The sequence below is a fragment of the Pithys albifrons genome, chromosome 18, assembly GCF_047495875.1.
Source record: "Pithys albifrons albifrons isolate INPA30051 chromosome 18, PitAlb_v1, whole genome shotgun sequence".
Lineage (NCBI taxonomy): Eukaryota > Metazoa > Chordata > Aves > Passeriformes > Thamnophilidae > Pithys > Pithys albifrons.
Window position 1 is genome coordinate 13591764 of NC_092475.1, and position 24004 is coordinate 13615767.

Below are 24004 nucleotides of genomic sequence, written 5' to 3' on the forward strand. Positions count from 1 at the left end.
CCAGGCTGAACACCCCCAGCTCCCTCAGCCTCTCCCCACAGCACTTGTGCTCCAGTCCATTCTCCAGCCTCGTTGCTCTTCTCTGGCCCCGCTCCAGCACCTCAATATCCTTCCTGAACTGAGGGACCCAGAACTGACTTACCTTGTTCTTTTGACATGTTTTCTCATTTATCATGGGGTATCCTGGCTGTGTTAATTAGTCCAAGCAGCCTCTTGGTGTGGCAGCTTCAAGGACAGTGTGTGAGTTTTGCTGCATGTTATACAGTAATTTCATGCTACTAAGCAAATTCCATGATAAGTAGAAAAGTAGAAGTAAAATAAGAAAATAAGCATCATCATAAAGCCCAGGTAAATAAGCATAAACAACATAAGCATGAACAAAAGGAGCAGAAGTAGAATAAGCATAAACAAAATAAGCATCATAAGCCCTAAGTAAAATAAACAGAGGCCCCCCCCTTCCACTCCTGCCCCCCCATCAGTCAGAAAATGGTCCCAGAAACACTCCTGGGACTTTCAAAAACTTTGGCTGTGAAACCCATATTAAATCCTGGTGTTTATCAGTGTGCCCTGCTGTGGGTCAGTGTGCCCTGCTGTGGGTCAGTGTGTCCTGCTGTGGGTCACTGTGCCCTGCTGTGGGTCAGTGTGTGTTGCTGTGGGTCACTGTGCCCTGCTGTGTGTCAGTGTGTGCCCTGCTGTGTGTCAGTGTGCCCTGCTGTGGGTCAGTCTGTCCTGCTGTGGGTCAGTGTGTCCTGCTGTGGGTCAGTGTGCCCTGCTGTGGGTCACTGTGCCCTGCTGTGGGTCACTGTGCCCTGCTGTGGGTCAGTGTGCTCTGCTGTGGGTCACTGTGTGCTGCTGTGTGTCAGTGTGTGCCCTGCTGTGTGTCAGTGTGTGCCCTGCTGTGGGTCAGTGTGCCCTGCTGTGGGTCAGTGTGTGCCCTGCTGTGGGTCAGTGTGTGCCCTGCTGTGGGTCAGTGTGTGCTGCTGTGGGTCACTGTGCCCTGCTGTGGGTCAGTGTGTCCTGCTGTGGGTCACTGTGTGCCCTGCTGTGGGTCAGTGTGCCCTGCTGTGGGTCACTGTGTGCCCTGCTGTGGGTCAGTGTGCCCTGCTGTGGGTCAGTGTGCCCTGCTGTGGGTCACTGTGCCCTGCTGTGGGTCAGTGTGTGCCCTGCTGTGGGTCAGTGTGTGCTGCTGTGGGTCACTGTGTGCCCTGCTGTGGGACAGTGTGCCCTGCTGTGGGTCAGTCTGTCCTGCTGTGGGTCAGTGTGTGCTGCTGTGGGTCAGTGTGTGCTGCTGTGGGTCAGTGTGTCCTGCTATAGGTCACTGTGCCCTGCTGTGGGTCAGTGTGTGCCCTGCTGTGGGTCAGTCTGTCCTGCTGTGGATCACTGTGCCCTGCTGTGGGTCAGTGTGCTCTGCTGTGGGTCACTGTGCCCTGCTGTGGGTCAGTGTGTTCTGGTGTGGGTCAGTGTGTGCCCTGCTGTGGGTCACTGTGCCCTGCTGTGGGTCAGTGTGTCCTGCTGTGGGTCAGTGTGTGCCCTGCTGTGGGTCACTGTGTGCTGCTGTGGGTCAGTGTGTGCCCTGCTGTGGGTCAGTGTGTGCTGCTGTGGGTCACTGTGTGCTGCTGTGGGTCAGTGTGTCCTGCTGTGGGTCAGTGTGCTCTGCTGTGGGTCACTGTGTGCTGCTGTGGGTCACTGTGTCCTGCTGTGGGTCACTGTGCCCTGCTGTGGGTCAGTGTGCCCTGCTGTGGGTCACTGTGTGCTGCTGTGGGTCACTCTATGTGCCCTGCTGTGGGTCACTGTGCCCTGCTGTGGGTCAGTGTGTGCCCTGCTGTGGGTCAGTGTGCTCTGCCATGGGTCAGTGTGTGCCCTGCTGTGGGTCAGTGTGTACCCTGCTGTGGGTCACTGTGCCCTGCTGTGGGTCAGTGTGTGCCCTGCTGTGGGTCAGTGTGCCCTGCTGTGGGTCAGTGTGTCCTGCTGTGGGTCACTGTGCCCTGCTGTGGGTCACTGTGTGCCCTGCTGTGGGTCAGTGTGCCCTGCTGTGGGTCAGTTTGTCCTGCTGTGGGTCACTGTGCCCTGCTGTGGGTCACTGTGTGCCCTGCTGTGGGTCAGTGTGTCCTGCTGTGGGTCACTGTGCCCTGCTGTGGGTCACTGTGTGCCCTGCTGTGGGTCAGTGTGTCCTGCTGTGGGTCACTGTGCCCTGCTGTGGGTCAGTGTGTCCTGCTGTGGGTCACTGTGCCCTGCTGTGGGTCAGTGTGTGCCCTGCTGTGGGTCACTGTGCCCTGCTGTGGGTCACTGTGTGCTACTGTGGGTCACTGTGTGCCCTGCTGTGGGTCAGTGTGTCCTGCTGTGGGTCACTGTGCCCTGCTGTGGGTCAGTGTGTGCCCTGCTGTGGGTCACTGTGTGCCCTGCTGTGGGTCAGTGTGCCCTGCTGTGGGTCAGTCTGCTCTGCTGTGGGTCAGTGTGTCCTGCTGTGGGTCAGTGTGCCCTGCTGTGGGTCACTGTGCCCTGCTGTGGGTCAATCTGCTCTGCTGTGGGTCAGTGTGTCCTGCTGTGGGTCAGTGTGCCCTGCTGTGGGTCAGTCTGTCCTGCTGTGGGTCAGTGTGCTCTGCTGTGGGTCAGTGTGCCCTGCTGTGGGTCAGTCTGTCCTGCTGTGGGTCAGTGTGTGCCCTGCTGTGGGTCACTGTGCCCTGCTGTGGGTCAGTGTGTCCTGCTGTGGGTCAGTGTGCCCTGCTGTGGGTCAGTCTGTCCTGCTGTGGGTCAGTGTGCTCTGCTGTGGGTCAGTCTGCTCTGCTGTGGGTCACTGTGTGCCCTGCTGTGGGTCACTGTGCCCTGCTGTGGGTCAGTGTGTCCTGCTGTGGGTCACTGTGCCCTGCTGTGGGTCACTGTGCCCTGCTGTGGGTCAGTGTGTGCCCTGCTGTGGCTCACTGTGCCCTGCCGTGGGTCACTGTGTCCTGCTGTGGGTCAGTGTGCCCTGCTGTGGGTCAGTCTGTCCTGCTGTGGGTCAGTGTGTCCTGCTGTGGGTCCGTGTGCCCTGATGTGGGTCCGTGTGTGCCCTGCTGTGGGTCAGTCTGCTCTGCTGTGGGTCAGTCTGTCGTGCTCTCCAGTGGAGAGGGTCAGGGTTAGTGTCAGGGTTAGGGTTGGTTTCAGGGGAGGTGACTCAAAATAAAACTTGTATGTTGAGCTAAGGACAGTTTAATAATTGAAAACAAAGTAAAATACAGTAATAAAGACAAATAATAATCATGATTATACAAAAATGGCCCAAAGCAAGTGATGGTCAGCCCGACTGCTCATCCTGAGCGATGTCAGACCCCCCTTCCCAAACCCAGCCTGGCCCCCGAAGTGCAGAGGTGCCTGCAGTGCTGAGCACACACCCCAGAGTGGTGTCCTGAGCAGTGGCACTGCCAGGGCAGAGCCAGACCCCGGTGTGGCAGGTGCCAGGTGTGCTGCAGGGCAGGAGCCCTGGGGAGGGTGCCTTGGGGAACACCCCCCAGCCCCAGCCTGCACCAGGCATTGGGCACCTCCACCCAACTCAGGCTGCTGGTGGAGCCTTTGGGAGGGGAGATACTCCCACCTTGGATCCCACCAGCCCTGGGCAGGTTTGAGGTCTGAGCGTTGCACCCTGAGCTCCCTGCTGGGGCTCCAAGAGCCTTCACCAGGGCAGTGATTCCCATTTCCCTGTGGCCCTGCCCCTGCCCCTGCTTTGGGCAGCAGCTAAAAATAGAATTACAGAATCAGAGAATGGATTGGGCTGGAAAAGCCCTCCGAGATCATCAAGTCCAACCCTTGGTCCAACTCCAGTCCCTTTACCAGATCATGGCACTCAGTGCCACGGCCAAGCTCAGTTTAAAAACCTCCAGAGATGGGGAATCCACCCCCTCTCTGGGCAGCCCATTCCAATGCCTGAGCACTCCCTCTGCAAAGAATTTCTTCCTGATCTCCAACCTAAACCTCCCCTGGCAGAGCTTGAGCCCATCGTGCCCCCTTGTCCTATTGCTGAGTGCCTGGGAGAAGAGACCAACCCCCACCTGGCCAGAACTTCCCTTCAGGTAGGAAGGGAATAATGTCAGGAAAGTGTGAGGCTGCCCTGGGGAGGGAAGCCCTGGGTGTGTGAGAAACCAGAGCCCTGCAGCTGCAGGAGCGTGTCCATCACCACCTGTGTGCAGCTCTGCCCTCCCAGGGATGGGCACTGGCTCCAGAAATAACCAGGCTCTGTTTGCAGTGACCCCACCAGTGCCTCTTGCTGGCCTTGGCTGTTTGGCTCGTGTCTGTATTTTTAGCTGCAGGACAGCCTGTCCCAGGGCTGGAGAGGGGCTGTGTTTCCTCACCCCTCTGCAGGAGTGTGAAGGCAGCTCTGACCCTCCCCTGCGCCCAACTTCAGCAGTGTGGCCGAGCTGGGGACCTGGGAGGTGGATATCCATTTGTCCTGGAGCTTCTTGGGGCTGGGATGAGTAAGATGGTTGTTTAGGGTGGAGAAAAGAAGGCTCAGGGGTGACCTTCTCACTCTTTAGAACTCCCTGACAGGAGGGGGGAGTCAGGGATGGGTCTGTCCCTTCACTCAAGCAACAGGAGAAGTAGAAATGGCTTCAAGTTGTGCCAGGAGAGGGTTAGATTGGAAATTAAGAAAGATTTCTTCACAGAAAGGATGAACAAACACCTGGCTGAGCCTGCCCAGGGCAGTGGTGGAGTCACCACCCCTGAAAGTGCTCAGAAACCACGTGGATGTGGTGCCTGGGACGTGCTTTAGTGGTGGCCTTGGCAGTGCTGGGTTAATGGTTGGACTCATTTATCTCAGAGGTCCTTTCCAACTTTAATTATTCTGTGATTCTTAGTGAAGGGGAAAAAACTCTACACAATCACATTCAGCACCAAGCACTGTTTCTTTGTGTTTCACTGAGAGGGGGATGAGTTTGGGAGTTTATTCTCTTTTATTCAAAAGTGCAGAATGATTTAGCACAATGCAAAATTAAATGTCACTTTGAATAAAGGATCAGATGTTCTTCCATTTGCCAAGTGCTGGAAGGAGCACATGATTCATGGTGCACTCCTTCAGTCCTGCTGAATCCACCTTTGCATCCTTCCCTACTCCTGCAGCACCTTTCCAGCCAGCTGAGCCCTGTTTTGGGAGCCTCTTGCCATGTGTGAGCATCCCCTCATCCCTGTCTTGCTTGGCCTGTGGGCTCAGCTCTTTTCATCCTCTTTGCTCCCTCTGTCTGCTCTCCAAGTCCTCACTCAGGCTCTGGCTTAGGTTGGAATCCAGTTTAAGTGTCTGAATGACTCCCTGGGTGGCATTAAGGCTGTTTGGGTCCTTGGCATTAAGCACTTGGCTGCATGGAGGCATAAAAGTGCAGGAGCTTCAGGAGATAGAACAGGTTTGCTCAGGCCCTGGGGACTCCCTGTGCTCCCTGTGCCAGGGGAAGATGAGCTGGGGCCTGTGCCAGGGCCGTGGCAGCCCCGTGCCCTCCCTGTGACAGGCTGTGTGCCCTGAGCTCCGGTGTTTGTGTCGTGCTGACGTGTGTGCCTGGAGGATTGGATGACCACCTTGTCCCCTGGAGGGTTGGATGACCACCTTGTCCCCTGGAGGGTTGGATGACCACCTTGTCCCCTGGAGGATTGGATGTCCACCTTGTCCCTGGAGGATTGGATGACCACCTTGTCCCTGGAGGATTGGATGTCCACCTTGTCCCTGGAGGATTGGATGTCCACCTTGTCCCTGGAGGATTGGATGTCCACCTTGTCCCTGGAGGATTGGATGACCACCTTGTCCCTGGAGGATTGGATGACCACCTTGTCCCCTGGAGGGTTGGATGACCACCTTGTCCCCTGGAGGATTGGATGACCACCTTGTCCCCTGGAGGATTGGATGACCACCTTGTCCCTGGAGGATTGGATGTCCACCTTGTCCCTGGAGGATTGGATGACCACCTTGTCCCCTGGAGGGTTGGATGACCACCTTTTCCCCTGGAGGATTGGATGACCACCTTGTGCCCTGGGAGAGCCACCCAAGGTCATGGGCTGCTCCAGAGCTCCACACCCTGCTCAGGATTTACTGTGGGAATGCTGTTCCGAGGGCTGCCAAGGCGAGTGCCACGCAGGTGCCCTTCTATCCCATCCCCACCTTCTGTGGGAAGCAGTGCCAGGGTGGGAATTCTGCAGGCAGAGGGATGAAAAGCAAGGCAGAACAGGTGCAGGTGCAGGTTTTGCCTGCTGTGGGCAGGCTGGTGCCAGTCCAGCTGCTTCCCAGGGCTTTGGGAAGATGGATCATGATGCCACCTGCTTCCATGCTGGAAGCTTGAGCTTGTCCTTCTTGTCCTCTGCCAAGAGAGGGTGGTGTGGGCTCAGCATAGAGTCACAAATCCCACGGTGGTTTGGGTTGGAAGAGACCTCAAAACTCCTCTCATCCCACCTCCTGCCATGGGCAGGGACATCTCCCACCAGCCCAGGTTGCTCCAAGCCCTGTCCAGCCTGGCCTTGGACACTCCCAGGGATGGGGCAATTTGTGGGATTCCATCTTTTGTGGAATTCTGTAGTTTGAAAATCTTCTTTTCTGCAAATATCAGATAATACAAGAAAAAAAAAGATATGGCAGTAAACACCAGATTAAGAAAGAGAATTTTTTAAAATCAAATTTGAGGGAAGTTTTATCAAATATAAATGAAGCTTTGAGTGCATAGACAGTAAATTTCAGGACATTCAGAGCAAACCCCCAGCACAGCCCTGGTGCTGGAATCAACTCTATTCAGGAAAACATTTTCTTATGTAGCCAACTTGAATTTCACAGAATCACAGAATGATTTGGGCTGGAAGGAACTTAAAGCCCATCTCGTTCCACCCCCTGCCATAGTCAGGGACACCTTCCAGTATTCCAGGGTGCTCCAAGCTCTGTCCAACCTGGCTTTGGACACTCCCAGGGTTGGGGCAGCCACAGCTGCTCTGGGCATTTGTGCCAGGGCCTCTGGATTCTGCTGTTTGCCACTGCACAGCAGGCTGGGGGAAGCACTGGGGGCTGTACAAGGTGGAGCTGTTCACATTAAAGCAGAACTCTGGGCATCTTTGGGGGTCAGCCACGCAGCTCCTGCTGCTGGATTGCCATGGGCATCACTGCCTGCTCTCCCTGGGCAACTGCTGCTCCCCAGATTCCCTGTCCCAGTGCTGAGATGAACAGCTGAGAGATTCTGCATTTTTAATGGCCCTCTACTGTGCCTGAATTAATGGCAAAATAGAGTGAAACTAAGCTGAGGGTATTGAAGGGAGAGGATGACAAATTGGCTTTGGAGCATGGCAGCAACGAGCACTGTCAGGGGTTCATGCACTGCCCTTTATCCAAACAGAGCTGTGTGTAACAGATAAGAATATTTAACAATAATTAATGTCACATCAGCGCAGAGAACAAAATGACTACATCAAACGGGCAAGAAAGGCACTGCAAATTACTCCAAAGAGAAATGTCACCTCCTGCCAATCTGCAGCCTGCCCTGGTGCTGCTGGGGCTGGCATGAACTGGGAGGGCACACGGGGAGAGGGGCACTGCCAGTGATTTAGGGACTGGGTGGCATCCACACAACGGGCAGCAGCAGCAGCTCTGCTGGACCTGAGTGGGGTAAAATCAGCCACTGGACTGAGCTGGTAATTGGGGGTGGGGAGTGTGCTGGTTTAAAGGGAAACCAGCAGAGGAAATGAACCCAACACAAAAGAGATTATAAGTCAGAGTTACAATTTAATAACAATATTACAAGAAATGCAATGGCACAAAGAGAAGTTGGGTTTAACCCACAAACCCCCAAACCCAGCAGTGTAACCCAGCCCCCTGGGGCACAAACACAGGGGGGTTTGGTGGCCCCTGTGCTGAGCCCCACGTGGTTCCCCCGCGTCCAAAGGAAAAGGAGGTGAAAAACCTGTTGGTGCAGATGATGGCACAGTCTGGTGGAGAGTGGTGGGCTCCTCCTGTCCAGGGTCTGCTCCTCCTCTGGATCCAATGAATAGTTCCAGAAGTCCCCAAAGCCCAAGATTCTCTCCCATCAGGTTTGGGTGGGAGCCTCCAGTGCCTCCCCCAGGGCAGGGAGTTCTACACTGGGGGATCTGACTCTGGCAGTCAGGGGGGATTTTGGAATGGTTGCTGGCCCATGGGCAGAGCTGAGCCCTCAGGTGGGTGTGGAGGTGCCAAGGAGTCCCTGCAGGGCAGTTCTCCCAGCTCCTCTGCCAGGCTTCTTTCCCAGCCAGCTCCCAGTCTGAGGGCTCAGCTGTGCCCTGGGCAGCTGCTGCCAATGGGCCATTGGGAACAGTTGCTGGGCAATGGCAGAGAGGGTTTAGAATGCACAGCTTTGGGCACACCCACACAGGGAGAAACTGCTCCCACCTGCTGAACTGGGACAGGGAGAAATGTGTACAGAGGAATTGTCTGCCCTGCTGAGGTTTGGACGGGCAGCTCAGGGCTTCTGTTCCCTCTGCCATCTGTCTGGGGTTATCCCAGTTCCCCAGAGCTGGGGTGCTGTGGGCATGTCCAGGGGCTGGCACAGCCATGGGCAGGGGCACAGTGGCAGTGCTGGGTGAGCGATGGGCTCCAGGGGATGCCTGTGCTGGTGTTTGGGATGGGGAGGGCACTCTGTAGTTCCTAATTCCTAAATTCCTAAAAGTGAGTGGTGTTGACCCATGGACTGTTCTCCAGAGGGTTTCCCCCATCCAGATAACAAAACAGCTGAGTGAGGAGTAGCTGATCCCTCCTGACCTGCCTGGCCCCGGACATTTCACAGAATCCCAGAATGGTTTGGGTGGGAAGGGACCTTAAAGCCCATCCAGTCCAACCCCCTGCCCTGGGCAGGAACAGCTCCCACCAGCCCAGGTTGCTCCAAGCCCTGTCCAACCTGGCCTTGGACACTTCCAGGGCTGGGGCAGCCACAGCTCCTCTGGGCACTCTATTGCACTCAATTTGCTCAGCCCAGACACTGTGAGGATGCCCAGCTATTGCACAGGTGTGGTGAAAATCCTGGCTCTGTCCCTGCCAGGTGACAGCCATGCTTGGCTTTGTTCCCTGAAGCCAGTGGTGATGCAGGGAAGGCACATCCATTCCTTTCTGAGCCAGCCCTTGTGCCCATCGTAATGGATTATTTCTAAACATCACTCCATTTATCTGCATGGCCACCTGGGAGGGGAATAATAACCTGGGAGTGTTGTTAGCCCCAGGGAGAGGGGGTGAACCCAGAGCTGGAGCCCAAGGGAGTCTGGGGAAGCACCAGGAGCTGCTCCTGAAGCCCTGGAATTTTTGGCTGCTCCTGTAAAGGCCAGTGCTGTTGCCCACTGATGAGTTTTGTTGGCAGGAGCCAGCCAGGTGCCTCTGGGTTGGCACGGGGGTGAAAAATGTCTCTCCAACTGGCCTGGTGACCTTCTGAGAGCAGGAGAGAACCTACAGGCAGGAGGTGGAGATGTCATGATGTAAAATCAGGAACAAAGGGGAGCTGTGCCTTTGCCTCTTGAAGAGGAACAGGAAAACTCTCCTGCCCCTGCTCCCATCCTGGGCTAGGATGGGATTTAGGGTTTCATGTCTCTGCTGCAGAAGATGCTCTGGCCTGGTCTTGCTGCCAAGCCCATGTTTGGGAGCCCTGTGGCTTTTGGAGCAGGAAGGTGTGAGAGGGAGGTGGGAGCAGAGCCAGTTCCCAGTGCACTCCCTGAGCAGCATCCTGGCCAAAAAGTTCAGCCAGAAAAAGTGTCCGATCTGCTCAGTGTCTGAAGAAACCCAACCCAAGGCAAATGAGCAGGTCAGGGACAATTAGAGGGTCTGAAGATCCCCCTCATGGCAGGGGGGTGGAATGAGAAGATCTTTTAAGTTCCTTTGCAACCCACATCATTCTGGGATTCTCTGAATATTGATTCTCTGGGGAGAAAATATGACATTTAAGGTTCACTGGAAGGCTGAAGGCAAACTGAGGCATTGCTTAGAATGAAAGGCTGTGCATTTGCATGAGAATGTGAGAGCAGGGCTTTGACAGCCACAGGAACTAATTAAAGTGCAGCAGTTAAAGGGGTCCCTCCTGTTTTATCTCCCATCATACCAGGTATAGAAAAGGTGCTTGTTGGAAAAATAGATTTAAATCAATCCAGGTTGTTACTGAGAACGTCTGGAAGAGCAGGAAGGGCAGAGATTTCTGCTCAAACTCACAGTTCAGGCATCTCTTTTGCAGGAGGGATGAGCAGTCCCTCAGTCCAACCAAGCAGCAGAGCAGGAGCCTGGAGTGCTGCCCCTTCCTCCCAGTTGAACTACTCTGCCTTGGAAAATGGGTTGGTCTCTCCAGGTGTCCTGCCAGGTCTGTCCCATCACTCAGCTCCCACTCACCCACTGGTCTGGTGCAGAAAAGCGTCTGGGGCACAAGCTGGTCCAACCTCCCAGCCAGCATGGAGAGCTGGAGAAGTTCTCAACAGGGAGGAACATGTGAGGATTCTGATGTTGAGCTGCTTCAGATGGCAAAGCCTCAGTGTGGGAGCTGGTTTGGAAAGGTTTGAGCCAACTGAGATGCCTTAAATTCCACAAACACTCCCCAGCAGCTGCAGAATCAAAGTCCAGGTCTCCTTTACCATGTAACAACCAGCAGAACCCATCCATGGGCTCTCCTTACTCTTCTTTGCCTCTGCTCTCTGCAAAAGGTTGACTGAAACCCTCAACTTCATGAAAATGATTTACTGTGTTCTTCCTCCTGGTGCTGGAGCATGGAGAGAGGGGCTGGAGAGCTGAGGGAAAGCAGAAACCTCCCACCCAACCCAGCTCCTAAAGCAAGTATCAGCACCTTGAGGGCACTTGACCAGTGACAGGACCCAGGGAACAGCTGGAGCTGTGCCAGGGTTGGTTCAGGTTGGATCTCAGCAAAAGGCTCTTCCCCCAGAGGGTGGTGGGCACTGACCAGACTCCCCAGGGCAATGGGCACAGCCCCAAGGCTGCCAGAGCTCCAGGAGGGTTTGGGCAACATTCTGAGGGACAGGGTGGGATTGTTGGGGTGTCTGTGCAGGGCCAGGACTTGGACTGGATGATCCTGGTGGGTCGCTTCCAACTCAGGATAATCTATAATTCTGTGATTCCTTTCCATGGTGGTGTCACCTCCAAGCACCCAAGGACAGCACAGGGAGGCAAAGTGGTGCCCAGAGAGGAAGAAGCAGGGGCAGCAGGTTTAGCAGTGCCACCCCATGTCACCTGAACACTGGTGGCTGTGCTGATGGACACCCCTGGCCCATCCTCCCCACCACCAACACCAGCCCTGCCCCATTGCTGTGCCCCACATGGTGCTGCCACAACCTTCTGCTCCCTTCAAACCCCTTGGCTTTGCAGAGGTGCCATTTCTTCTCACCCTTTTCAAAACTGAATAGTTCAGAGAAGTTTGAGGGAACAAAGGAAGAAAGAACCCGAATGGAACAGAAGTTTTGAAGTTGCACCATCTGATTCCACCTGGGACGTGCTGTTGGTGTCACCCATTCTGATGCCCATCCTGAGCTGGTGCCACTTCCCACCTGCTCCACTCTTGTCTTAAATGACACATAACTGTGATAGGCAGTGCAGAGATGGAGCTTCATCCCCAATTAAATTGCATGTTCTGCCTTTTCATTTCCTGCCCCTGCTGAGGAGCAAACCCCTGGAGAGCGAGATCTTCAGGTTTAATGAAGTAGGAGGTGCCTGCAAAATTAAAGGTGATCTTGTTTATTAGCAGCAAATCGGTGCTGATTTGTAGAGTCTCCAGAATACTGGGCTGTGGGGAATGTTTCAGGTAAGTGGCAATGTCCATATCAGGATGCCAGGTCACCACATAAGGTGACATCCAGGTGTCTGTGTGCCTTCTCCAGCGCCAGGCTGGTCCCTCATTGCTCTTCCTGGACTCCTTAGTTGATGCCACTGCTGGTGCCAGTGGCACAGCCCTGGGGAGGTAAGAGGGGCACCTTGATGCCATGGATCCATCCCTTGAAGCCCTTGGGTGTGCAGGAATGGCACGTCTTGGAAACCCTCCCAAAAGACCATCTGTTTGCAATTCCTCTGCCCTCAGCAGTTCCCAACTGGTACAGAATTGTGGCTTTGGGGAAATCAGAGGGTGTTTTCATTGAGTCCATCATCAGCAAATTTGCTGATGACACCAAGTTGGGAGGGAGTGTCGACCTGCTGGAAGGCAGGAGGGCTCTGCAGAGGGATCTGGATAGACTGGAGAGATGGGCTGATTCCAATGGGATGGAGTTCAACAAGGCCAAGTGCAGGTCCTGCCCTTTGGCCACCCCAACCCCCTGCAACGCTCCAGGCTGGGCACAGAGTGGCTGGAGAGCAGCCAGGCAGAGGGACCTGGGGGGACTGAGGGACAGGAAGCTCAACAGGAGCCACCAGTGTGCCCAGGTGGCCAAGAAGGCCAATGGGATCCTGGCCTGGATCCAAACTAGCGTGGCCAGCAGGCCCAGGGCAGTGACCCTTCCCCTGGACTCTGCCTTGGGGAGGCCACACCTTGAGTGTTGTGTTCAGTTCTGGGCCCCTCAGTTGAGGCAAGAGATTGAGGGGCTGGAGCGGGGCCAGAGAAGAGCAACGAGGCTGGAGAAGGGACTGGAGCACAAGTGCTGTGGGGAGAGGCTGAGGGAGCTGGGGGTGTTTAGCCTGGAGAAGAGGAGGCTCAGAGGTGACCTCAGCACTGTCTGGAACTGCCTGAAGGGAAGTTCTGGCCAGGTGGGGATTGGTCTCTTCTCCCAGGCACTCAGCAATAGGACAAGGGGGCACGATGGGCTCAAGCTCTGCCAGGGGAAATTGAAGTTGGAGAGCAGAAAGAAATTCTTTGCAGAGAGAGTGCTCAGGGATTGGAATGGGCTGCCCAGAGAGGGGGTGGATTCCCCATCCCTGGAGGTTTTTAAGGTGAGACTGGACGTGGCACTGAGTGCCATGATCTGGTAAAGGGACTGGAGTTGGACCATGGGTTGGACTTGGTGACCTTGGAGGTCTCTTCCAACCCAACTGTTTCTATGATTCTGTGATCTTGATTGCTTTGGGGGTTCTTGGGTCACAGGCAATGTGGCCTCGTGGCAGCTTCCCCTGCTTTTAACCTCTGGCACTGTGGTGGCTTTGCCATGCAGAGCTGTGCCCGCTGTGCAGGAGGGATTATCCTCTGAGTGTGGAGGCCACTCTGTCACCTCTGAGCAGCTCATTGGATGGTGTGCCCTTGGTGTTGTTTGGTGCCCAGCACTTTGTTTGTGTCTCTTTAGTACTTCCTCTGTTGTAATTAAAAGCTTCATTGCAGTCCGACCTTCTGCAGTGCTGTGGCAAAGCTGGGACTGAATTGAGCCTCTCAGTCTGGAGGGTCTCTCCTGGCAGGCTGGCAGGAGCTGGCACTGCTCACCAGCACGGTTGTGGTGACTGGCAGGAGCCCTTGCTGCCCTCCCGCCCTCCCATGGCATCAGTCAGCCTAAATATCTGAGCATCATGGAATAGGTTCATAATCCCAGAGTGTTTTGGGTTGGAGGGACCTTAGAGATCATCAGTCCCATCCTCTGCCATGGGCAGGGACACCTCCCACCAGTCCAGGTTGCTCCAAGCCCTGTCCAACCTGACCTTGGACACTTCCAGGGATGGGGCAGCCACAGCTTCTCTGGGCACCTGTGCCAGGGCCTGCCCACCCTCACAGGGTGGGATATTCCTTCCCAATATCCCATCTAACCCTGCTCTCCTTCAGCTTTAAGCCATTCCCCTTGTCCTGTCACTCCAAGGCCTTGTCCAAAGTCCCTGTCTTGGAAGATCTCTTGAAGCCCCTTTGGGTGCTGAAAAGCCACAATAAGGTCACCCCAGAGCCTTCTCCTCTCCAGGCTGAGCAATCCCAGTTCCATCCACAGAACAGCTCAATTCAGGCTTGTCCAACCCAAAGCAAACTCTTCACATTCTAACCACATTTTCCATAAGGAAAACCAAACAATAAATAAAACCACAAGCAAGTTTTGCTGTGGGATATTTCAGGTGGAAGAAACTCTCTTTTACCTGAGCAAATCTCAGTCATGATCATCCTAAATTCCTGCCTGCTGATTTACTTGTCTCTGCCCGGGTTAAGCTGACGCAGCAGTTTTTGGGCATTTCTGGTGCCCAGGGCACCCTGAGCCACCCCCAGCAGGTCCCCCAGTGCCCAGCAAACCCAACCACCTCTGTCTGCTCCACTTCCAGCTCCGTGCTAAGCAGCTCAGAGTCTTAGCTGGGCACGTCCTGGCTCTGATCCTGCAGACACCCAGCAGCTTTGCCTCCCAGCTCTGCCCTCCCTGCCCTGCTGAGGGCACAGAGTGCTGGGACCTGCCCTTACCACCCCTCTGTGTCCTGCTTCTTGCAGGGTGAGGCTGAGAGCGTAGAGGGGCTCTGCTCCGGGCACGGTGACGGCAGGACTGACAGACCCCCAGTGCCCACCAGTCCTGGTAAGTGTGTCTGGGTGTCCTTTGGTGTCCTTGTGTCCTTTCAGATGTGAGGAATGGTGGGGGATCCTTTCAGATGTGAGGAATGGTCGGGGAGATCCTTCCAGATGTGAGGAGTGGTAGGGGAGATCCTTTCAGATGTGAGGAATGGTGGGGGATCCTTTCAGATGTGAGGAGTGGTAGGGGAGATCCTTCCAGATGTGAGGAATGGTAGGGGAGATCCTTCCAGATGTAAGAACAGTGAGGGAGGTCCTTTCAGATGGGAGGAACAGTGGGAGAGGTCCTTTCAGATTGAGGAATGGTGGGAGAGTCCTTCCAGATGTGAGGAGCAGTGAGGGAGATCCTTTCAGATGTGAGGAATGGTGGGAGAGGTCCTTTCAGATTGAGGAATGGTCAGAGAGGTCCTTTCAGATGTGAGGAGCAGTGAGGGAGATCCTTTCAGATGTGAGGAATGGTGGGAGAGATCCTTTCAGATGTGAGGAATGGTGGGAGAGATCCTTTCAGATTGAGGAATGGTGGGAGAGTCCTTTCAGATGGGAGGAACAGTGAGGGAGATCCTTCCAGATGTGAGGAACAATGAGGGAGATCCTTCCAGATGTGAGGAACAATGAGGGAGATCCTTTCAGATTGAGGAATGTTGGGAGAGTCCTTTCAGATTGAGGAATGGTGGGAGAGTCCTTTCAGATGTGAGGAGCAGTGGGAGAGATCCTTCCAGATGTGAGAAACAATGAGGGAGATCCTTTCAGATGTGAGGAATGATCAGAGAGGTCCTTTCAGATTGAGGAATGATCAGAGAGGTCCTTTCAGATTGAGGAATGGTCAGAGAGGTCCTTTCAGATGTGAGGAGCAGTGAGGGAGATCCTTTCAGATGTGAGGAATGGTGGAAGAGGTCCTTCCAGATGTGAGGAACAGTGGGGGATATCCTTCCAGATGTGAGGAGGAGTGGGACAGATCCTTTCAGATATGAGGGTCGGTGGAGGAGTTCCTTTCAGATTGAGGAATGGTCAGAGAGGTCCTTTCAGATGTGAGGAGTGGTGGGAGAGGTCCTTTCAGATGGGAGAGATCCTTTCTGATGTGAGGAGCAGTGGGAGAGGTCCCTGCCCTTGCCAGCTGTGTGTGGCACCAGTGGGTTGGGGCAGCACAGAGGTGATGGATTGTGCCAGTGGCTCCATTGTGGGGCCGGGCTGGAGGTTTGTGCCCATGACCCTGCTGGCACTGGGCTCATTCTGCCCTGGGGTGGGTCTTCAGGTAGTTAGAAGTTCATGGCTGTGCTGGGCACCTGCCATGGCCCTCAGTGCTGTCAGTGCCAGGGACAGGATTGCTTTGATGACACCCTGCAGGGCAGGTTTGGTCCTTCTGGACACAGTTGGTTTTGGTGTCTTTGACCTTCTGATTCATGGCTTGAATTGCTTCTGCAAGTTCTACCTGCGGTTTGTTGTGGCGAAGGTGAATCTGAGTGTGACTTCTGAGCCATCTGGAGGTGGACTCTGCTGTGCCCATCCCAGAGCAGGGCACTGCCAGGAGCAGTGGATGGAAGTGCTTCCCAGGGGGAGCATTGTGCCTGGGGCAGACACACGGTTTGCTGTGGGCACAGGCAGCATTCCACTTACAATGTCTGCAATGGGAAAAGCCCTGTCAGAAGTGGACCTGTGAAGAAAATGGAGAAGCCACTTCTTATGTCTTAACAACTGAGGGTTTTAATGTTGTTTAAATGTACAAAATGGTTTCTGTTGGCTTTTTGGCAAAGTCACTGCTTCTCCTTCCCAAAATTCCTTGAGAGAACTGTTACTGACCCCTCAGGAATGTATCAGGGGGTCTGTAAGTTACAAAAAGTGCTCTGATTGGATGTTATGTGCCCCTTTCTATTGCTTGTAACCCCCTTATTCCTACTGGCCCAGAGCCAAACCCCCTTTGGTTCCTATTGGTACGTTTTGGGTCCCTCCAAGGTCCGTATCAACCTTCACCCTTGAGCATTAAACTCTCTCTCTCCTGTGGTCTCTGTGTCTGGGTCCTTGAGGGCTCCCTGGGGGCCCCGTGGTTGGGGGACAGTGGGGGGAGCACACCCCTCTAGGCAATGGGCTAAGTCTGGGACCTGGAGAACCCCACTCAACTGATGCAGGCACTGGTGCCCACAGCTTGGGCACAGCCCTGGGGTGTGTCTGCACAGGGCAGGCAGGGCAGCCTGTGGCACACGGGGTGGCAGAGCAGGCTGAGGGTGGTGCCCTGGGGTGTGTCTGCACAGGGCAGGCAGGGCAGCCTGTGGCACACGGGGTGGCAGAGCAGGCTGAGGGTGGTGCCTGTGGCACATGGGGTGGCAGGGGCAGGCTGAGAGTGGTGCCCTGGAGTGTGTCTGCACAGGGCAGGCAGGGCAGCCTGTGGCACACGGGGTGGCAGAGCAGGCTGAGGGTGGTGCCTTGGGACTGTGTCTGCACAGGGCAGGCAGGGCAGCCTGTGGCACATGGGGTGGCAGAGCAGGCTCAGGGTGGTGCCTGTGGCACATGGGGTGGCAGAGCAGGCTCAGGGTGGTGCCCCATGGCTGTGTCTGCACAGGGCAGGCAGGGCAGCCTGTGGCACATGGGGCGGCAGAGCAGGCTCAGGGTGGTGCCTGTGGCACATGGGGTGGCAGAGCAGGCTCAGGGTGGTGCCCTGGGGCTGTGTCTGCACAGGGCAGGCAGGGCAGCCTGTGGCACACGGGGTGGCAGAGCAGGCTCAGGGTGGTGCCCTGGGGCTGTGTCTGCACAGGGCAGGCAGGGCAGCCTGTGGCACACGGGGTGGCAGAGCAGGCTCAGGGTGGTGCCCTGGGGCTGTGTCTGCACAGGGCAGGCAGGGCAGCCTGTGGCACATGGGGTGGCAGAGCAGGCTCAGGGTGGTTCCTGTGGCACATGGGGTGGCAGGGGCAGGCTCAGGGTGGTGCCCCATGGCTGTGTCTGCACAGGGCAGGCAGGGCAGCCTGTGGCACATGGGGTGGCAGAGCAGACACAGGGTGGTGCCCCGGGGCTGTGTCTGCACAGGGCAGGCAGGGCAGCCTGTGGCACACGGAGTGGCAGGGGCAGGCTGAGGGTGGTGCCCCGGGGGTGTGTCTGCACAGGGCGGGCAGGGCACCCTGTGGCACATGGGGTGGCAGGGGCAGGCTCAGGGTGGTGCCCCGGGGCTGTGTCTGCACAGGGCAGGCAGGGCAGCCTGTGGCACACAGGGTGGCAGAGCAGGCTGAGAGTGGTCCCCTGGGGTGTGTCTGCACAGGGCAGGCAGGGCAGCCTGTGGCACACGGGGTGGCAGGGGCAGGCTCAGGGTGGTGCCCTGGGGTGTGTCTGCACAGGGCAGGCAGGGCAGCCTGTGGCACACGGGGTGGCAGAGCAGGCTGAGAGTGGTGCCCTGGGGTGTGTCTGCACAGGGCAGGCAGGACAGCCTGTGGCACATGGGGTGGCAGGGGCAGGCTCAGGGTGGTGCCCCGGGGCTGTGTCTGCACAGGGCAGGCAGGGCAGCCTGTGGCACACGTGGTGGCAGGGGCAGGCTGAGGGTGGTGCCCCGGGGGTGTGTCTGCACAGGGCGGGCAGGGCTCCCTGTGGCACATGGGGTGGCAGGGGCAGGCTGAGGGTGGTGCCCTGGGGCTGTGTCTGCACAGGGCAGGCAGGGCAGCCTGTGGCACATGGGGTGGCAGAGCAGGCTCAGGGTGGTGCCTGTGGCACATGGGGTGGCAGGGGCAGGCTCAGGGTGGTGCCCCGGGGGTGTGTCTGCACAGGGCGGGCAGGGCTCCCTGTGGCACATGGGGTGGCAGGGGCAGGCTCAGGGTGGTGCCCCGGGGGTGTGTCTGCACAGGGCGGGCAGGGCTCCCTGTGGCACATGGGGTGGCAGAGCAGGCTGAGGGTGGTGCCCCGGGGGTGTGTCTGCACAGGGCGGGCAGGGCACCCTGTGGCACATGGGGTGGCAGGGGCAGGCTGAGGGTGGTGCCCCGGGTCTGTTGGTTAGTGCTTTGGTCAGGACAGAGGAGCTCCCCATCCTCAGTGGGTACAGCAGTGTCCTCTGGGCACAATTCAGGAAGAGACCCATCTCCAGAGTGCCACCAGCCATGGCACTGTAAGGACATGATCTTGGATGTGCCCCAGGCCCAGCTTGGCCAGGTAGGCTGAGCTGAAAGCACCTCTGTGAAGAAGGGCTTTGGTGGAAGGATGAGAGGATTTAGGGCTCAGCATGACCTGAGGATTGGGAAATCATGGTCCAGACTGTGGCTGTTGGAACCTTGCTGTGCTTCCTGAGCCCTGAGGTCCAGGAGAACCAGAGCTGGGACATCTCTGGTCTGCTGGGAGCTTTGGTTTGGTGGGACCAGAGTAGCAGGACTGGAGGGGAAGAAAACCTGGAGTTTGCTCCAGCAGAGGGTGAATGAAGTTTTCAGGCATGAAGGTGGAGTGGTGGAATGTTCTCAACAGTGGACTGATCTAGCGAAGGGACTGGAGTTGGACCAAGGGTTGGACTTGGTGATCTCGGAGGTCTTTTCCAACCCAATCCATTCTATGATTCCATGACTTTCCCTTCCAGTTCCCAGGCAGATGGATGAAAGCAGGAATCACAGATTAACAGGATGTTTTGAATTGCAAGGGACCTTAAAGACCATCCAGTGCCACTCACTGCCATGGGCGGGGACACCTTCCACCAGCCCAGGTTGCTCCAAGCCCTGTCCAACCTGGCCTGGGACACTTCCAGGGATGGGATCTTCAGTTTCCAGCTCAGCAGGGTTTATAGTCCTGGTGGTTTATTTGGTATCCCAGCTGGTTTTTAACTTGGGAACTTATATAAGAAGGGAAAAAAAATAAGTGTGATCAGGTCAAACTTCTTTATCACACAGCTGGGAGCTCTGTGTGATGGACCTCAGGAGAGGAGATACCTTGGACAGCAAATAAGGATCCAGGAGCTTCACACTGCTGACTTTACTTGGAAATCTGATCCTGGAAATAGCAGAGATGTGAAGATTCACCTGAATTTCTTCAAGGCAAAATCAGGAACTTTGGCCACCCCAACCCCCTGCAGCGCTCCAGGCTGGGCACAGAGTGGCTGGAGAGCAGCCAGGCAGAGGGACCTGGGGGGACTGAGGGACAGGAAGCTCAACAGGAGCCACCAGTGTGCCCAGGTGGCCAAGAAGGCCAAGGGGATCCTGGCCTGGATCCAAACTAGCGTGGCCAGCAGGGCCAGGGCAGTGACCCTTCCCCTGGACTCTGCCTTGGGGAGGCCACACCTTGAGTGTTGTGTTCAGTTCTGGGCCCCTCAGTTCAGGGAAGAGATTGAGGGGCTGGAGCGGGGCCAGAGAAGAGCAACGAGGCTGGAGAAGGGACTGGATGTGGCTCTGAGTGTCCTCTGAAACACCTCCAGGGACAGAGAATCCAACATGTCTTGATCCAACCCCACTGTGATCACCAGCCCAGGGCACTGAGTGCGAGAGTGATCACAGTGGGGTTGGATCAAGGGTTGAATTTGGTGATCTCAGAGGTCTCTTCCAACCCAACTGAGAAGAGCAACGAGGCTGGAGAAGGGACTGGAGCACAAGTGCTGTGGGGAGAGGCTGAGGGAGCTGGGGGTGTTCAGCCTGGAGAAGAGGAGGCTCAGAGGTGACCTCAGCACTGTCTGGAACTGCCTGAAGGGAAGTTCTGGCCAGGTGGGGGTTGGTCTCTTCTCCCAGGCACTCAGCAATAGGACAAGGGGGCACGATGGGCTCAAGCTCTGCCAGGGGAAATTGAAGTTGGAGAGCAGAAAGAAATTCTTTGCAGAGAGAGTGCTCAGGCATTGGAATGGGCTGCCCAGAGAGGGGGTGGATTCCCCATCCCTGGAGGTTTTTCAGCTGAGCTTGGCCGTGGCACTGAGTGCCATGATCTGGTAAAGGGACTGGAGTTGGACCAAGGGTTGGACTTGATGATCTTGGAGGTCTTTTCCAACCCAATCCATTCTATGATTCTATAAAGGGAACTTGGGTTTGCTTTTGATTTGTCTCAAACCATTTCCTGCTCTACCTCAGTGTATCTGCCCATGGTGGTAGGGGGAGTATTTTGACACAAAGTAGGACAAAAAAGTCCTGGCATACAGATATGTTAAACAACTGAACTGGCTAAAACCCCTTTTCTGCATGAATAAGACAACTACTGTGCCCTAATTCCACAGCCCAGGGTTGAACTCAGCAAATGAGATGAAGGGATTCAGTGTGGATGAAGAAACACATGATTTATTTAGTATTGATGACGTTCTTTCTTACAAAGAGCACTGCCAGAAGTGTTAAAAAGTTTTGTTTGGGCTGCTGGCATATTAAATAATGCTTTGAACTGTGGAGCCTTCTTTCTGTCCAAGGCATTTGGTGTAAGGGGAGGAAACTTTTCTCTGGTGAGTTCTTGGCTTAGGAGTCCTGAACTCCTGAATGCTGCTGGTTGATGATTTGCTTTTCTGTTTTTCACTTCTCCCTCCAGTTACTGGTGGCACACAGAGTAAAGGCTGACTAATAAAACTCCTGTTTCCTGGGAGGGGCACTAAAAACTGTGGGAATTTCTGTCATTCAACCGTTTGGAGAAGAACCCTGAGAGGAACTGGAGGGAGGCTGATGAAAATGCCCATTATTTCAGCAATATAGGGAAGGCCATGAAAATACCTGTTCTTGAGTCCATCCATGCAGCCTTGGGAGTGTCCCATTATGAGAGGACACCTCCTGATAGAATCATAAAGTCATAGAACAATTGGGCTGGAAAAGACCTCCAAGATCAGCAAGTCCAACCCTTGATCCAACCCCACTGTGATCACCAGCCCAGGGCACTCTGTGCCCTGGGCTGGTGATCACAGTGGGGTTGGATCAAGATGTGGTGGATTCTCACTCAGTGCCACAGCCATAGAATCATAGAATCAATTGGGTTGGAAAAGACCTCGGAGATCATCAAGTCCAACCCTTGGTCCAACTCCAGTCCTTTTACCAGATCATGGCACTCAGTGCCATGGCCAAGCTCACCTTAAAAACCTCCAGGGATGGGGAATCCACCCCCTCTCTGGGCAGCCCGTTCCAATCCCTGAGCACTCTCTCTGCAAAGAATTTCTTTCTGCTCTCCAACTTCAATTTCCCCTGGCAGAGCTTGAGCCCATCGTGCCCCCTTGTCCTATTGCTGAGTGCCTGGGAGAAGAGACCAACCCCCACCTGGCCAGAACTTCCCTTCAGGCAGTTCCAGACAGTGCTGAGGTCACCTCTGAGCCTCCTCTTCTCCAGGCTGAACACCCCCAGCTCCCTCAGCCTCTCCCCACAGCACTTGTGCTCCAGTCCCTTCTCCAGCCTCGTTGCTCTTCTCAGTTGGGTTGAAAGAGACCTCTCAGATCATCAAATCCAACCCTTGATCCAACCTCACTGTGATCACTCTGGCACTCTGTGCCCTGGGCTGGTGATCACAGTGGGGTTGGATCAAGATGTGGTGGATTCTCACTCAGTGCCACATCCACAGAACCAAAGAATGGATTGGGTTGGAAAAGACCTCTGAGATCATCAAGACCAACCCTTGATCCAACTGCAGTCCCTTTACCAGATCATGGCACTCAGTGCCACGGCCAGGCTCAGTTTAAAAACCTCCAGGGATGGGGAATCCACCCCCTCTCTGGGCAGCCCATTCCAATGCCTGAGCACTCTCTCTGCAAAGAATTTCTTCCTGATCTCCAACCTAAACCTCCCCTGGCAGAGCTTGAGCCCATCGTGCCCCCTTGTCCTATTGCTGAGTGCCTGGGAGAAGAGACCAACCCCCACCTGGCCAGAACTTCCCTTCAGGGAGTTCCAGACAGTGCAGACCCTGGGTGGCTGAAACTCTGTGTCTGTCCTGGGCAGGGGCAGTGGCAGAGCTGGGCATCACCATGTCTGAGCACAAATCAATCCCGACTCTAATCACCTGCTCGGGGCCTTTCTGAGCCCTGGCAGGTCCTGTCCTGTCCTGCCAGGATTAGGGTGGCACTTGGTGGCCCTTTAAGCTGCCATCTGGAGTGACCTTTTTAGCACCTTGTGGGCCAAGGAAGGATGTAAGAGGTTTCCTAATTTAGAGGGGCTGTCAGGTCAGGAGGAGGCTGCAGGTGGCAGTGGCCAGTGGGGCAGGGGCTGGGCAGGCTGGGCAGTGCCCAGGGGGGAGGAGGCTGCAGGACATGCACCTCACTGGGCTCATGGTCCAGTCTGCAACAGCCAAACTGGGGCACTGAGGTGCCTGAGATGCCTTTCCCAGGGAAAGGAGTGGGTGGTGGCATCACTCATAGGTCTCACTGTAGTGTTGGAATCATTCCAGAAGCTCCCCAGGTGCCAGGAGCCATCAGAACCATCAGAGGTTGGGCTGTGGAGGACACAGACACAAAGTCCTTGCAGGGCTGATGCTCCCCAACCTTTATCTACTGTGAGAAAGTGCCAAGAGCCAGTTAAACCTCCTTTCTAAGCAGGCTCTCTGCAGGGATTGGCCTGTCTGGGCTGGGTGTGATCTATTGGCCTGTGCCCTCTGAGGGCTTGGCTGGAGGATGTTCCCTACCATCTGGAGGGGATTTTGTGTGGAGCAGGTTCACAGTTGCCCAGGTGGATGGGCTGTGGAGCCCAGCTGGGAGATGCAGGTGAGAGGAGCACTGTCCTCATGCAGAGCCCCCACTCCATGACTTCTCCCAGCAGGAAGCAGGTGGATTTGGGGCTAGAGAAGCCTTGCTCTTGGCTCTTAGTCTGTTGTGAAAGCAGAGGAGAGAACTACAGAGTGGCGTGGGTTGGAAGGGACTTTAAAGCTCCTCCAGTCCCACCCCCCTGCCATGGGCAGGAGCACCTTTCATTGGACCAGGTGTTCAGAGTTCAGAGCCCCATCCAGCCTGGTCTTGGACACTCCCAACATGTCTGGGGTGCTTTTGATTGACCCCCAGGGGTCAGTGTAGGGTCCAGTCCTGTTTAACATCTTTATTGATAATTTAAATGAGATGATTGAGTCCATCATCAGCAAATTTGCTGATGACACCAAGTTGGGAGGGAGTGTCAACCTGCTGGAAGGCAGGAGGGCTCTGCAGAGGGATCTGGATGAACTTGAGAGATGGGCTGATTCCAATGGGATGAAGTTCAACAAGGCCAAGTGCAGGTCCTGCCCTTTGGCCACAACAACCCCTGCAGTGCTCCAGGCTGGGCACAGAGTGGCTGGAGAGCAGCCAGGCAGAGGGACCTGGGGGGACTGAGGGACAGGAAGCTCAACAGGAGCCACCAGTGTGCCCAGGTGGCCAAGAAGGCCAGTGGGATCCAGGCCTGGATCCAAACTAGCGTGGCCAGCAGGCCCAGGGCAGTGACCCTTCCCCTGGACTCTGCCTTGGGGAGGCCACACCTTGAGTGTTGTGTTCAGTTCTGGGCCCCTCAGTTGAGGCAAGAGATTGAGGGGCTGGAGCGGGGCCAGAGAAGAGCAACGAGGCTGGAGAAGGGACTGGAGCACAAGTGCTGTGGGGAGAGGCTGAGGGAGCTGGGGGTGTTCAGCCTGGAGAAGAGGAGGCTCAGAGGTGACCTCAGCACTGTCTGGAACTGCCTGAAGGGAAGTTCTGGCCAGGTGGGGGTTGGTCTCTTCTCCCAGGCACTCAGCAATAGGACAAGGGGGCACGATGGGCTCAAGCTCTGCCAGGGGAA

At 55.8% G+C, this 24004-nt stretch overlaps 1 protein-coding gene across 3 annotated transcripts in view; it reads left to right on the forward strand.

Annotated features, from left to right (window-relative positions):
• RALY (RALY heterogeneous nuclear ribonucleoprotein) overlaps nt 1–24004 on the forward strand; it is a 154743-nt gene that overhangs the window by 38625 nt on the left and 92114 nt on the right. For 2 of the 3 annotated variants that reach the window (XM_071572658.1, XM_071572657.1), the window contains exon 2: nt 14307–14388. The exons of the other annotated variant lie outside the window; for it this stretch is intronic. The gene's annotated coding sequence lies outside the window, so the exon portion shown is untranslated. The remainder of the gene's footprint in view (nt 1–14306; nt 14389–24004) is intronic. 3 annotated transcript variants of the gene reach the window in all.